Genomic DNA, 15,125 nt, shown 5'->3' with positions numbered 1-15,125 from the left:
CTTCCATGGAGCACAATTTTTTAAATCCTTTTCCCTGATTTAAATTCCCCAGAATTATACTCCAATGTAACAGTCCAGAGTACATTGTCTTCCAAATTTTAAAACCAAACACCCTCCCCCAAGAAAAACCTCAAAAACCTATATCCCAATACCCCTGATATCTTACCAGCACCCCCCCCCCAAAAAAAAAAAATGGGTCATGAGTCAACAGCATTGGGGGTTTGCAGTTGCATCAAATGAGAAGCGTTCTCTTCCCACGTACGTGAGCGGGGTGCGCATTTGAGGTAACAGGTCAGGGTCGGCCACACACATCACATTACCGGAATGATGATTCAGAGCATAGGGTTTGGGGCGGACATCATTTTTACTTTGGGCTATTCTCTGGGTCATCATTCTGGGAATTGGCATATCAGTACTAAAATTGCAATTTTCATTCCCCCCCATAGTACACTTCATCCATTCCTGGAAAATAAATTTAGGGAACACCCGTCTGTTCCAAATCTCCACTTCACCCTTGTACACCTTCCCTAGGGGGTGTACTGTTTGTAATAGGCTCACATGTGGGTGTTCCTTTCTTGTATTTTCCTCTGAATGTATGTAGCTGTTAGGTCCGTAACAAACATCGGCCTCAAATGTTCTGTCATATTTCTAGGTGATAATTCGGAGTCACATGTTAGTTGTTCCCAGAAAGATGAAGCAGAGTATAGGTTGAAAATAGCAATTTTCAAAAGCTACTCTTCATCCATTCCTGGAAAATTTATTTAGGAAACACCCATGCGTTCAAAATGTCCTCTTTACCCCTATACCCTTTCCTCAGGGTGGGTACTTCTTGTAAAGGTGTCACGTGTGGGTGTTTCATTTTTGTATTTTCCTCTGAATGTATGTAACTACTGATATGCCATAGGGCTCAAATGCAAACAGACCTCTATGACTTCTGAGCCTTGTTGTGCGCCTGCCCAGCATTTTACCCCATATGTGGATGTGTTTCTATAGTCAGGAGAAAAAGCCCTTCAAAATTTGTAACCCAATTTCTCCAATTATCCCTTGTGAAAATGTAAAAAATTGGGTAAACCAAGCATTTTAGTGTTAAAAAAATAAAATTTTTAAATTTACGTCTCACTGTTCAAAAAACCTGTGAGGTATAAGTACTCACTGTACCCCTTGTTACCTTCCTTGAGGGGTATAGTTTCAAAATTGTGGTCACTTGCTGTGTTTTTTTTTTTTAGATTTTATGTCAGAACCTCAACCATTGCAGTGCAAAGCACCACTTTAGGCCTCAAATCTCATCGGTGCTGTCTCACTCCTAAGCCCTGTTTTGCACCCGCATAGTGCTTTACCGCCATATATGGGGTATATCCTTACTCTGGAGAAATTGGGCTACAAATTTTGGTGAGCTTTTTTTCTCTTACTATTTGTGAAACAAAAAAAAAATTGGTTAATGCCATCATTTCAGTGTTAAAAATCTAATTTTTCATTTTTACGGCCTACTGTTCAAAAAACCTGTGAGGTGTAAGAACTCACTGTAACCCTTGCTACATTCCTGGAGGGGTCTAGTTTCCAAACTGGTGTTACATGTGGGGGGGGGGGGGGTTCTGCTGTTTTGGCATCATGGGAGGTTTGAAAATACACATGGCCCCCGACTTAAAAAGACCAATGGCGCTCCTTCTGTTCTGAGACCTGTAGTGCGCCAGCAGAGCATTCAATATCCACATATGGGACATTTTCTTAATCGGGAGAAATTGGGCTTCAAACATTGGGGCCCATTTTCTCATAATACACCATGTGAAAATGAAAAATATGGAGTAACTCCATCATTTAAGTGTTAAAAATCAAATTTTCCATTTTCACATCCAACTTCAATGCAAAGTCATCAAACACCTGTGAGGTGTTAAGGTTCACTATACCCCTTGTTACGTTCCTTGAGGGGTGTAGTTTCCAAAATAGTATCCCATGTGGGGGTTATTCTGCTGTTCTGGCACCATGGGGGCTTCCTAAATGCAACATTTTTTTTTCTATCCCACAGATGCTCCTTCCCTATTGAGCCATATTGTGAACCCGCAGAGTACTTTATGTCAACACATAAGGTATTTTCATAATCGAGAGACGTTGGGCTACAAATACTGGGGGGGGGGGGGGGGTCACCAAATACCACTTTTAAAAATGAAAAAAATGGGGCTACAAGAACATGTTAGTGTAAAAAATGCAGATTTTGATTTTTCTCCTCCACTTTGCTGCTATTCTTGAGAAAAACCTAAAGGGTTAACAAGCTTTCTGAATGTCATTTTGAATACTTTGAGGGGTGTAGTTTCTATAATGCAGTCATGTATGCAGTATGTCTCACAGAAAGGCCCCTCAAATCAACTTCAAACTTAACTGGTCCCTGAAAAATTCAGATTTAGAAATTTTAGTGAAAATTTAGAAAATTGCTGCTATACTTTGAAGCCCTCTAATGTCTTCAAAAAGTAAAAACATGTCAACTTTCTGATGCCAACATAAAGTAGACATATTGTATTTGTGAATCAATATAAAATTTATTTTGAATATCCATTTTCCTTACAAGCAGAGAGTTTCAAAGTTAGAAAAATGCTACATTTTCATTACATTTTGTGATTTTTCACCAAGAAAGGATGCAAGTAACACCGAAAAGTTAACACTATGTTAAAGTAGAATATGTCACGAAAAAGCAATCTCGTAATCAGAATAAATGGCAAAAGCATTCCAGAGTTTTTACTGCATAAAGCGACAGTGGTCAGAATTGCAAATCTTAAGGTGAAAAAGGGCTGAGTCCCTAAGGGGTTAAGGACAACTCTGAGAATGTCCTTGAGTGGCCCAGCCAGAGCCCAGTCAAACATCTCTGGAAAGACATGAATATGTATGTTCACCGACGATCCCCATCCAGCTTGGCAGAGCTTGAGAGGATCTGCAGAGAAGAATGGCAACATTCCCAAATTCAGGTGTAAAAATCTTGCGGCATCATACTGATCATACAAGAATAATGGAGGCTGTAAATGCTATGTAAACTATGTAACAAATTTTTTTTTTTATATTGAATCTATGTTTGCACATACGGGAACCCACCGTCTGAATGGTGCGACCCACGTATTGCATATTGCAACTACAGTTTTAACAAGTAAATAGCGAATTGTATACCACAATCAACATGATCTTTTATTAAAAAAAACTTTTTTTTTGTCTGAAATGACGTGAAGCTCTCAATCCTGGTGCTCTGTAACATACTGCAACACAAACAACAAATTTTATTGCATGGACCACATCTGTTACGCCGAGCGCTCCGGGTCCCCGCTCCTCCCCGGAGCGCTCGCTACACTCCTCTCACTGCAGCGCTCCGGTCGGTTCCACGGACCCGGGGCGCTGCGATACCGCCTCTGGCCGGGATGCGATTCGCGATGCGGGTAGCGCCCGCTCGCGATGCGCACCCCGGCTCCCGTACCTGACTCGCTCTCCGTCAGTTCTGTCCCGGCGCGCGCGGCCCCGCTCCCTAGGGCGCGCGCGCGCCGGGTCTTTGCGATTTAAAGGGCCACTGCGCCGCTGATTGGCGCAGTGGTTCCAATTAGTGTTTACACCTGTGCACTTCCCTATATCACCTCACTTCCCCTTCACTCCCTCGCCGGATCTTGTTGCCTTAGTGCCAGTGAAAGCGTTTCCTTGTGTGTTCCTAGCCTGTGTTCCAGACCTCCTGCCGTTGCCCCTGACTACGATCCTTGCTGCCTGCCCCGACCTTCTGCTACGTCCGACCTTGCTTCTGTCTACTCCCTTGTACCGCGCCTATCTTCAGCAGCCAGAGAGGTAGAGCCGTTGCTAGGGGATACGACCTGGTCACTACCGCCGCAGCAAGACCATCCCGCTTTGCGGCGGGCTCTGGTGAAAACCAGTAGTGACTTAGAACCGATCCTCTAGCACGGTCCACGCCAATCCCTCTCTGGCACAGAGGATCCACTACCTGCCAGCCGGCATCGTGACAGTAGATCCGGCCATGGATCCCGCTGAAGTTCCTCTGCCAGTTGTCGCTGACCTCTCCACGGTGGTCGCCCAGCAGTCACAACAGATTGCGCAACAAGGCCAACAGCTGTCTCAACTGACTGTTATGCTACAACAGTTACTACCACAGCTCCAGCAACCATCTCCTCCGCCAGCTCCTGTACCTCCTCCGCAGCGAGTGGCCGCTTCTGGACTACGACTATCCTTGCCGGATAAATTTGATGGGGACTCTAAGCTTTGCCGTGGCTTCCTTTCCCAATGTTCATTACACTTGGAGATGATGTCGGACCAGTTCCCCACTGAAAGGTCTAAGGTGGCTTTCGTAGTCAGCCTGCTGTCTGGAAAAGCCCTGGCTTGGGCCACACCGCTCTGGGACCGCAATGACCCCGTCACTGCCTCTGTACACTCCTTCTTCTCGGAAATTCGAAGTGTCTTTGAGGAACCTGCCCGAGCCTCTTCTGCTGAGACTGCCCTGTTGAACCTGGTCCAGGGTAATTCTTCCGTTGGCGAGTATGCCGTACAATTCCGTACTCTTGCTTCTGAATTATCCTGGAACAATGAGGCCCTCTGCGCGACCTTTAAAAAAGGCCTATCCAGCAACATTAAAGATGTTCTGGCCGCACGAGAAATGCCTGCTAATCTTCATGAACTTATTCACCTAGCCACTCGCATTGACATGCGTTTTTCCGAAAGGCGTCAGGAGCTCCGCCAAGATATGGACTCTGTTCGCACGAGGCGTTTCTTCTCCTCGGCTCCTCTCTCCTCTGGTTCCCTGCAATCTGTTCCTGTGCCTCCCGCCGTGGAGGCTATGCAGGTCGACCGGTCTCGCCTGACATCTCAAGAGAGGACACGACGCCGCATGGAGAACCTCTGCCTGTACTGTGCTAGTACCGAACACTTCCTGAGGGATTGTCCTATCCGCCCTCCCCGCCTGGAAAGACGTACCCTGACTCCGCACAAAGGTGAGACAATCCTTGATGTCCACTCTGCTTCTCCACGTCTTACTGTGCCTGTGCGGATGTCTGCCTCTGCCTTCTCCTTCTCTTCTGTGGCCTTCTTGGACTCTGGATCTGCAGGAAATTTTATTTTGGCCTCTCTCGTCAACAGGTTCAACATCCCAGTGACCAGTCTCACCAGACCCCTTTACATCAATTGTATAAACAATGAAAGATTGGACTGTTCCATACGTTTCCGCACGGAGCCCCTTCTAATGAGCATCGGATCTCATCACGAGAGGATTGAACTTTTGGTCCTCCCCAATTGCACCTCGGAAATTCTCCTTGGACTTCCCTGGCTTCAACTTCATTCCCCAACCCTGGATTGGTCCACTGGGGAGATCAAGAGTTGGGGGCCTTCTTGTTCCAAGGACTGTCTAAAACCGGTTCCCAGTAACCCTTGCCGTAACTCTGTGCTTCCTCCAGTAACCGGTCTCCCTAAGGCCTATATGGACTTCGCGGATGTTTTCTGCAAAAAACAAGCGGAGACTCTACCTCCTCACAGGCCTTATGATTGTCCTATCGACCTCCTCCCGGGCACTACTCCACCCCGGGGCAGAATTTATCCTCTCTCTGCCCCAGAGACTCTTGCCATGTCTGAATACGTCCAGGAGAATCTAAAAAAGGGCTTTATCCGTAAATCCTCCTCTCCTGCCGGAGCCGGATTTTTCTTTGTGTCCAAAAAAGATGGCTCTCTACGTCCTTGCATTGACTACCGCGGACTTAATAAAATCACGGTTAAGAACCGCTACCCCTTACCCCTCATCTCTGAACTCTTTGATCGCCTCCAAGGTGCCCACATCTTTACTAAATTGGACTTAAGAGGCGCCTATAACCTCATCCGCATCAGAGAGGGGGATGAGTGGAAAACAGCATTTAACACCAGAGATGGACACTTTGAGTATCTGGTCATGCCCTTTGGCCTGTGCAACGCCCCTGCTGTCTTCCAAGACTTTGTTAATGAAATTTTTCGTGATCTGTTATACTCCTGTGTTGTTGTATATCTTGATGATATCCTAATTTTTTCGGCCAATCTAGAAGAACACCGCCAGCATGTCCGTATGGTTCTTCAGAGACTTCGTGACAATCAACTCTATGCTAAAATTGAGAAATGTCTGTTTGAATGCCAATCTCTTCCTTTTCTAGGATACTTGGTCTCTGGCCAGGGACTACAAATGGATCCAGATAAACTCTCTGCCGTCTTAGATTGGCCACGCCCCTCCGGACTCCGTGCCATCCAACGTTTTTTGGGGTTCGCCAATTATTACAGGCAATTTATTCCACATTTTTCTACCATTGTGGCTCCTATTGTGGCTTTAACCAAAAAAAATGCCGATCCCAAGTCTTGGCCTCCTCAAGCGGAAGACGCCTTTAAACGACTCAAGTCTGCCTTCTCTTCGGCTCCCGTGCTCTCCAGACCTGACCCATCTAAACCCTTCCTATTGGAGGTTGATGCCTCCTCAGTGGGAGCTGGAGCTGTCCTTCTACAAAAAAACTCTTCCGGGCATGCTGTTACTTGTGGTTTTTTTTCTAGGACCTTCTCTCCGGCGGAGAGGAACTACTCCATCGGGGATCGAGAGCTTCTAGCCATTAAATTAGCACTTGAGGAATGGAGGCATCTGCTGGAGGGATCAAGATTTCCAGTTATTATTTACACCGATCACAAGAACCTCTCATACCTCGAGTCTGCCCAACGGCTGAATCCTCGTCAGGCCAGGTGGTCTCTGTTCTTTGCCCGATTTAATTTTGAAATTCACTTTCGGCCTGCTGATAAGAACATTAGGGCCGATGCTCTCTCTCGTTCCTCAGATGCTTCTGAAATTGAACTCTCTCCTCAACACATCATTCCTCCTGACTGCCTGATTTCCACTTCTCCAGCCTCCATCAGGCAAACTCCTCCAGGAAAGACCTTTGTTTCTCCACGCCAACGCCTCGGAATCCTCAAATGGGGTCACTCCTCCCATCTCGCAGGTCATGCGGGCATCAAGAAATCTGTGCAACTCATCTCTCGCTTCTATTGGTGGCCGACTCTAGAGACTGATGTGGTGGACTTTGTGCGAGCCTGCACTATCTGTGCCCGGGATAAGACTCCTCGCCAGAAGCCCGCTGGTTTTCTTCTTCCTCTGCCTGTTCCCGAACAACCTTGGTCTCTGATTGGTATGGATTTTATTACTGACTTACCCCCATCCCATGGCAACACTGTTATTTGGGTGGTCGTTGATCGATTCTCCAAAATGGCACATTTCATCCCTCTTCCTGGTCTTCCTTCTGCGCCTCAGTTGGCTAAACAATTTTTTGTACACATTTTTCGTCTTCACGGGTTGCCTACGCAGATCGTCTCGGATAGAGGCGTCCAATTTGTGTCTAAATTCTGGAGGGCTCTCTGTAAACAACTCAAGATTAAATTAAATTTTTCTTCTGCATACCATCCTCAATCCAATGGACAAGTAGAGAGAATTAACCAGATCTTGGGTGACTATTTACGACATTTTGTTTCCTCCCGCCAGGATGACTGGGCAGATCTTCTACCTTGGGCCGAATTCTCGTATAATTTCAGAATCTCTGAATCTTCCTCCAAATCCCCGTTTTTCGTGGTGTACGGCCGTCACCCTCTTCCCCCCCTCCCTACCCCCTTGCCCTCTGGTCTGCCCGCTGTGGATGAAATTTCTCGTGATCTTTCCATCATATGGAGAGAGACCCAAAATTCTCTCTTACAGGCTTCTTCACGCATGAAGAGATTCGCGGATAAGAAAAGAAGAGCTCCTCCCATTTTTTCCCCTGGAGACAAGGTATGGCTCTCCGCCAAATATGTCCGCTTCCGTGTCCCTAGCTATAAGTTGGGACCACGCTATCTTGGTCCTTTCAAGATTTTGCGCCAGATTAATCCTGTCTCTTACAAACTTCTTCTTCCTCCTTCTCTTCGTATTCCTAATGCCTTTCATGTTTCTCTTCTTAAACCACTTGTCATTAACCGTTTCTCTCCCAAATCCGTTCCCCCCACTCCTGTCTCCGGCTCCTCGGACATCTTCTCCGTCAAAGAAATTTTAGCATCTAAAAAGGTCAGAGGGAAAACCTTCTTTTTAGTGGATTGGGAGGGTTGTGGTCCAGAAGAGAGGTCCTGGGAACCTGAGGACAATATCCTGGACAAAAGTCTGGTCCTCAGGTTCTCGGGCTCCAAGAAGAGGGGGAGACCCAAGGGGGGGGGTACTGTTACGCCGAGCGCTCCGGGTCCCCGCTCCTCCCCGGAGCGCTCGCTACACTCCTCTCACTGCAGCGCTCCGGTCGGTTCCACGGACCCGGGGCGCTGCGATACCGCCTCTGGCCGGGATGCGATTCGCGATGCGGGTAGCGCCCGCTCGCGATGCGCACCCCGGCTCCCGTACCTGACTCGCTCTCCGTCAGTTCTGTCCCGGCGCGCGCGGCCCCGCTCCCTAGGGCGCGCGCGCGCCGGGTCTTTGCGATTTAAAGGGCCACTGCGCCGCTGATTGGCGCAGTGGTTCCAATTAGTGTTTACACCTGTGCACTTCCCTATATCACCTCACTTCCCCTTCACTCCCTCGCCGGATCTTGTTGCCTTAGTGCCAGTGAAAGCGTTTCCTTGTGTGTTCCTAGCCTGTGTTCCAGACCTCCTGCCGTTGCCCCTGACTACGATCCTTGCTGCCTGCCCCGACCTTCTGCTACGTCCGACCTTGCTTCTGTCTACTCCCTTGTACCGCGCCTATCTTCAGCAGCCAGAGAGGTAGAGCCGTTGCTAGGGGATACGACCTGGTCACTACCGCCGCAGCAAGACCATCCCGCTTTGCGGCGGGCTCTGGTGAAAACCAGTAGTGACTTAGAACCGATCCTCTAGCACGGTCCACGCCAATCCCTCTCTGGCACAGAGGATCCACTACCTGCCAGCCGGCATCGTGACAACATCCTCCTTTTTTGACTCATCATTCTTATCAAAGGTTTTTTTATTCTCTAAACTTTTAAACCTACTTGGGGCCAAAAGTTTTTTTTTAATTCTTTGCACTTCTAAAAGTAACATTAGGGGACTTTGGGATCACCTGTTTCAGTATAGTCTGCTATATCTACTGTTATTTTTCCTATTACTATTATTACTGGGGCCAGTAATCGTGCTGGTCCCAGTAATAATAGGAATAGGAATACTAACAGTAGATATAATAACAATAACGTCCACAAAAATTTTGATAATCATGCAACACCTAAAGGGCTAAATTCCACTCCTTCTTTGCCGCCTTTGAGCGAAAAAGAAGGTGCGAAACCCAAAAGTTATGCTGCAATTTCAAGCAATTATGTTCATCAGAAATCAAAAACCGCCCGGTCTGAACAGGGTCGGACTATTATTAATACAGCATATGTTATAAATAATAAAACTTCTTCTGGCTCATTACAAAATTTCAATTCAGTAAATTCCATCTCCTTACCTAATTCATGTCTATAAACGTCTCCGATTTCCACGCTTTCAACTGGTCCATTACAAATGCAGACCTCTGTACCCAATATATCCAATGTATCTTGTCATGTTTCATCTGCCTTACCCCCTGGTTATAATATATCCTCCCCCACCTCACTCCCCACCACGATTTCAGTCACTCAACCACCTACTACAAAACTAACCAATTCATCCTTCAACACTTCATTGTTCACTACACATGATGACTCTTTCACTGCAGACACTCAAGTCGACACATCCTCTTTTTTAGATTTCCGACCCACACTTGCACACACTGCACCTTTACAAACACCTATCATTCAACCCACTTCTCACCGGATCACCCATTACTTCCCTACTGTTCAGGCTCCACCCATGTTACAAACAAAGAGAAAAGAAAACCCTGTGGTTGCAGAGGAGACATCACCAAAAATAAATCCAAAAACGCAATACAGTGACCTACGATGGCCCTGACATACGATAATTTCAACATGCGATGGCCTCTCAGAGGCCATCGCATGTTGAAGGCAGCATCAACATGCAATGCTTTTGTATGTCGGGGCCATCGCATAAACGGCTATCCGGCAGCGCAGACTGCTTCAGCTGCCGCCGTATAGACGTTTACGGTGCCCCGTGTGCTCCGGTGATGGTCTCCTACCTGTCCTCGGGGCTCCGGAGCGTCCTCTTAACGATCCCCTCCATCGCCACCACTCTTCTTCGTCATCATCAAGTCGCGCGCACGCCGTCCCATGTGACGTGATGACGGAGAGCGGAGAGCGAGAATCCCGAGGAAGCAGAGATGTCCAAAGCATCGGGGACACCACGGGGACGCGGCGACAGCGATGGAGGGCGACATCCAGGGCAGCGGTGACGGGTCCGGAGCGACGGGGACAGGTGAGTACAGCTTCCTATACTTTACATTGCATGGATCCCTCAACATACAATGGTTTCAACAAATGATGGTTCATTTGGAACTGGTTACCATCGTATGTTGAGGGACCACTGTATAATATATCCCCTCATTCACACCTTCAAACACTGAAAAGAAACAGACAATGAAACTTTTTAATTTATCTTCATACATATTGTCGGAAAATGAAATTAGTCTTCTCAATAAAGGCCTTTCAATTTGTACTTCATCTTCACCAAGTGATTTTCAGTTATTTTTAGATTGAAATCATTTTATCAGAAAATTAACTCTTACACGTCATTTTAATATTTCTAAAAATATGCCCATTACTGACAGTACAATTAAAACCTCACATATTTGTTCTACCAAAATGACAACAAGTTATGTTGAGGTTAAGACCAAATCCTCCTGTTACCCCCTTCAACATAGGGGTAACCACTTAGAAACATTTTATACAATAGTTCAAAAAGAGTTTAACCAATTATGCGGAAAAAAATCTTTACCTAAACTTACGGATAATCTAACTGCCCAAGAAAGAGCTGCAATAAAATCGTTACAGCATAATAAAAATATAATCATCCGCCCCGCCGATAAGGGAGGTGGAATAGCAATTTTAGACAGAGATATGTACATCTGTGAGACTAATCGAATATTATCGGATATAGAATACTATGAGACCCTTACTAAGGATCCCTCATTGGAGTTTTTTCGACTTTTTACGAATTTGATAAATGAAGCATCTGAACACCAGCTTTTTGATAAGAGAGAACACAAATACCTAAATATCAAACATTATTCTATACCTATTTTTTATTATTTACCCAAGTTACATAAAAATGTAGTTAACCCCCCAGGACGTCCTATCATTTCAGGAATACATTCCATTACAGCACACCTTTCTCATTATGTTGATTTATTTCTTCAACCTTATATTTTATAGTTACCCTCTTATTTGATGGATTCAGCACAATTAATACAAGAATTAAATACAATATCCTTTCCCCTTTCTTTTTCTTTTTTAACATTGGATGTGTGTTCTCTCTATTCGTATATTGATAAAATATTTTGTCTCGAGAGCATAGAATATTTTTTGATTAACGATTTAGACCTCAGGAAAGAACAATTTTTATTAAAATCTATTAAATTTATTTTGGAGCACAATGTATTCACCTTTAACGATATGATTTACCGGCAGACAAGGGGCTGTGCCATGGGGACTCGATTCGCCCCCAGGTATGCTAATTTATTTATGGGGCGTTTCGTGTCCCAATACATGGCACAGTCCTCTTTATTCTCACAACGTGTATTATTATTTAGAAGATTTATTGATGATTTATTTTTTATTTGGACGGGAACCCAGTTAGAGGCAGAGAAATGTTTTACTTTTTTTAATCAAAATACATGGGGTATACAATTTACGCTAAATTATTTTTCTACCTCTATAGAATTCTTAGATTTGGAAATTAGCAAAACTACAGACAATCAGATTTCCACCCGTACCCACTTCAAACAAGTGGATGTTAATAGATTTTTGAGCTTTGATAGTGCACACTATCCGAATTGGCTCAAAAATGTACCTTATGGGCAGTATGTCCGTATGAGGAAGAATTGCACTAGTGATGTAGATTTTAAGACACAGTCAGCAGTAATAAAAAAACGCTTCCAGGACAAGGGATACCCAAAAAAAACTGTTATATGCAGCCTATAATAAGGTCAGAGCAAAAAAAAATCAGATTTATTTTGGTGACAAATAAAGAAAAAACTAAAAATAGAGATTAAAATGAAGAAAATCCATTTAAACATAATTTCATTACTAATTATAATAATAGTGCAATTGAAATTTTTGGAGAAAAATTGGTTTATTATAGCGGCGGGCCCTATACTGAAACAGGTGATCCCAAAGTCCCCTAATGTTACTTTTAGACGTGCAAAGAATTTAAAAAATCTTTTGGCCCCAAGTAGGTTTAAGAGAATAAAAAAAAACCTTTGATAAGAATGATAAGTCAAAAAAAGGAGGATGTGGTCCTTGCAATAAAATTTGTTGTTTGTGTTGCAGTATGTTCCAGAGCACCAGGATTGAGAGCTTCACGTCATTTCAGACTAAAAAAAAAGTTTTTTTTGAATAAAACATCATGTTGATTGTGGTACACAATTCACTATTTATTTGTTAAACTGTAGTTGCAATATGCAATACGTGGGTCGCACCGTTCAGATGGTGCGATCCCGTATGTGCAAACATAGATTCAATATAAAAAAATTTTGTTACATAGTGTTTCACGACATTTTTCGGTTATATGAGTTCCCTACAACTAATTATGCTTGAAAAAATTCCTGAAAATTTTCCAAATAGATATCAATGTTTAATCAATACAAAATCATTTTGGATTCACAAATTATCCTCATTGTACCCCCAGGGACTAAATGAAACGATTGAGAATGTACGTTGATTTACTCAATCCAGGTGCTCTGTTCATATGGTGCGATTTTATATACATCATATACTTTTTTTCTTTTTGAGCTAATTCATTTTATGTTTCTGTTCATATGATGCGGTTTTTGTATTTTTTCACTTATAATTTTTTTTTATTATTGTTCATGATCATATATTACATTTTATGTATTATTATTATCATTATTTTTTTGTTAATTTTGTGATTCTGTATAAATGTTATGTATGTTGTACAATGTTTTTTCCTGCATTTTTTCTTGCATTCTTTCTCAAAACTTTTTTATACATATACTTTTTTATAATATGTTATGTTACTATTATACATATATATGCATAGATAAGAGTGGACGCGGAATTGCACGTACTTTTGTACCCTTTTACAAAAAATGAATTATACATATCTTTAGATTACTGATATATAAAATAAATGTATACATATATATTAGTATGGTGTACACATTGGCTTTGCATATACGGAAGCGCGCAATTACCATGTCTATATCTATATATTTTAAATTTTTTAAATTTTTATCGATTTAATGAGGTTAAAGATTAAAATGCAACTGTGTGTTTTTTGTATATTTTTGTATTATACTCTGTTGATAATATATAACAATGCATATTATACACTTTTTTTTACTAATTGTTAAAAGAGTTCAGGCAAGGGTTAATCCTTCCCTGTATATAAGACCACCCCCTACTCTGTATGTCATGCCTGATGAAGCCGCGCAAGCGCGGTGAAAAGTATTGCATTATTTGAAAAGAAATTCTTCTCTTACCTACCTGACGTGTCTACTCCTGGTCAGCGCCACTGATTCCCATCAACCCTGGTTGTCCCTTGGTATTGTTCACCTGGCTGGGAAGGCTCCAGACCAGGCATATTGCTCACATCACACTGACCATTGTGTGACACAGCGGCCTCCGGTAAGGGTCAAACCTATATTGGCTGTTTGTACCTAAGACAGGCGGTATCACGCTATGGAGTGCTCTTCCTTCTTTTTTTCTGCTGCTAATGGAGGCTTGGTGAAACACTCTTTGTTTGAGCTTTTAATCTACTATCTCTGTTTTATCATGCACTTTGTATTTTCTGGGTTTGGCCATGTTAGGTGGCATGCTCTTAGTGGATTTTAAGCTGTATTTGTTTAGTCGGTTTTAGGAATTGTTTATCCTTTCTGCTATGTGTCTGTTCACACTGTGTTTTCTCTTGTATCTGTTTTCTATGAAGTTCTGTGTTTTATATTTCTGTTTTCCTACTGGGCCAGCATCCTGACCACACTGCGGAGTGTGCCGCTAGAAAGTAGTCTATTTGGATTTATTATTAATGGCTACTTCTACAATGGAGGGGAGTGACCACGGATCTATAGTGTCCCCTGTTCACGACCACTGAGTCCTTTGTTCATGTCTGCTGATCTATAGTGTCCTCTGTTCATGTCCGCTGATTTTGTGTCCCCTGTGCTGCTCACTGATCTGTGTCCTCTGAACTTATACTATTGAGTTCTATGTTCCTGTTATGTTTCCCGTTTGTGAACGAGTGTTTATCAGTATGTGTTTTTATTAGGCCCCTGCACTTTAGCTCAGGGAGGGACCAGCGCCCAGTTGTCGATCCACCGATTAGAGCGGTTTTAGGGTCAGTTTAGGGCTCACTCTCCCTGTCCCCTGGTCGGTCCCTGACATGGTGGTGAATAACCTTTTCAATTTCAGTCGGAATTGTACTAAACATTTTGCACATACTATATGTACTGTTATAGCATTCATTTTCAATGGTGACTACCCCGTATATCTGCATATATGAATATGTGGGTCCTTTTTCTCACTTGTGTATTTGTTTTCAATCTATATCCCTGTCAATTAATGGTATATAAGATTTTACAATCTGTGACCACGTTAATTCTGTCCCCCATGATGGTTCAAGAAGGTATTTTTGGTATGATCCTTCTGCTGTATCTGTCCCAGTGTAGTTGATAGTGATGTCAAAAATATTTTTATGATTATTTTACCCTACGCATTCCTTATTATTTTGTTATTCAGGGAGGAAAAACATTCATAACCAGAAACCAAAATAGAAGTTCCCTACTGGGAGGATTCCACTAAACAAATTCCCATTTTTTTACCTACCTGGTCCTTTATGAATGTGACAGGACATTGGCATATTGGTGTAAGGCTGCTTAAACAAAATGCTTATGTTGTAATATAGAGCAAAGCAACAGAAAAGCGACATTCTGTACAAGTACTGTATCATTTTCTCTAGTTGCTCCACTTTCAAATGAGCTTACAGTCTATGTAACATTCATGCAATAAATAGGGTAAAAAAAAGCTTTGACTTTAAATGAGTGG

Source organism: Hyla sarda, chromosome 3 (genome assembly GCF_029499605.1).
Source record: "Hyla sarda isolate aHylSar1 chromosome 3, aHylSar1.hap1, whole genome shotgun sequence".
Classification (NCBI taxonomy): domain Eukaryota; kingdom Metazoa; phylum Chordata; class Amphibia; order Anura; family Hylidae; genus Hyla; species Hyla sarda.
This window is presented reverse-complemented; position numbering follows the sequence as displayed.